The sequence below is a fragment of the Acinonyx jubatus genome, chromosome A2, assembly GCF_027475565.1.
Source record: "Acinonyx jubatus isolate Ajub_Pintada_27869175 chromosome A2, VMU_Ajub_asm_v1.0, whole genome shotgun sequence".
Classification (NCBI taxonomy): Eukaryota; Metazoa; Chordata; class Mammalia; order Carnivora; family Felidae; genus Acinonyx; species Acinonyx jubatus.
The window spans coordinates 109,765,428-109,766,774 of NC_069383.1; the positions used below are offsets into that span (position 1 = coordinate 109,765,428).

Below are 1,347 nucleotides of genomic sequence, written 5' to 3' on the forward strand. Positions count from 1 at the left end.
CGCTGCCAGGGGGCCGGCCCTCCCGGAGGAGAGGTCCGGGGCCCCCGCGTCCCCGCGTCCCCGCCCGCTCCACCTCGCGGCTCCGCGCCCGGGCCGCGGGCCGCCTCGGCCGGCCGCCCCGCCTCTCCTCCATTCGGCCCCGCAGTCCCGCCTCGCCTCACCTCGTCTCACTTCGCCTCACGTCCACCTCCGCCCGCCTAGCCTCACCTCACGTTCACCTCCTCTAGGCCGCCCGCGACGCTCTTCCCCCGCGGCCGCTCCGGCTCGGCTGACCAGCGCTCCCGGTTCCAGGCCCCACCCCCAGCCAGGTCAGCCCCGCCCCCAGCGACGGCGCCTAGCCCCGCCCCCACGCGCCTGGAGGTTCCCGTGGCGTCCAACTATCTGAAAGTAGCGGGGTGGGGGTAGGGAAGACTACCACTGGCTTTGGGGACTCCCCGGTTCTCGAAGCTCAGCTCTCCTCCGTAAAGGCCCACTCCCTCCCTGCCTTTGGGGACTCCCCGGTTCTTGAAGCTCAGCTCTCCTCCGTGAAGGCCCACTCCCTGCCGTAGGAATGGGGTGGGGCCCAGGGAGCGTGAGGTGTCCTGGTCTGTATAGTGGGAGCCGGAATTAGAGCACTGGGTCGTCGTAGGGATGATAACGGAACATTTGATTTACTTCGCAGTGAGGCTAACTGCCTCAGAGTTTGGGACAAACGTTGAGAAACCATCAGGAAAACTTACGTGAATCATACAAGTCACTCTTAAACTTCAGTGGGCACCAGAATGTGACTTTCCAGGCCTTTGGCTACCTCCCCAACCCCAAATCTGAATTCCTAAGAGTCAGGCCTAGATTTTAGAAAACAGGCTTTGCAGGCCTGTTTCAGCCATGAAATTAGCAAAGCCGCCTGGCTTGAGTTTAAAAGGGCAGGCCTCCGAGCCTGCTGCCTTGGGTCGTGAACCAAGGATTTCTGCATCTTCAGCCAATAGAGTGCTCTCTAAGGCCTGTCTGTTCTCTGTGCATTCACTGAACTGGGAGCAGGGAAACCCCAATACACACTCCACCTCAAACCTCATGCTAGGTAATACCCAAGTGATCCACCCAAACCCTCTGCAGCCTCCATTCACCACCTAGAGCAGGAGGGTGGTGGTGAGGATGCCAAGGGCAGGTTCATGACCTCAGTGCCTGCTGTCATACCCTCAGCTCTTGTTCCTGGGGCTTGGATGGGGATGAGTGAGAGCAATCTGGCCTCAAGGTAAGTGCAGCAGCCAAAAGGCTGTGGAAGTGAAGGGGATAGAAGTGTTCTCAGTGGGGAGGCTCAGAAGGGGGAAAGGGGAACCCTTAAGCATGAGTCTACAGAAGTAGTAGTCA

The 1,347-nt window shown here is 60.4% G+C and overlaps 1 protein-coding gene across 3 annotated transcripts in view; it reads right to left on the reverse strand.

Moving 5' to 3' along the window:
- The window catches only part of HMCES (5-hydroxymethylcytosine binding, ES cell specific), a 35,476-nt gene extending 35,139 nt beyond the window's left edge, over positions 1–337 (reverse strand). For 2 of the 3 annotated variants that reach the window (XR_008296981.1, XM_027049763.2), the window contains exon 1: positions 162–309. The gene's annotated coding sequence lies outside the window, so the exon portion shown is untranslated. Of the gene's footprint in view, positions 1–161 lie in introns of all 3 variants that reach the window. The other variant, XM_027049764.2, reaches the window with a different exon arrangement.
- Positions 338–1,347: the final 1,010 nt, after the last annotated feature.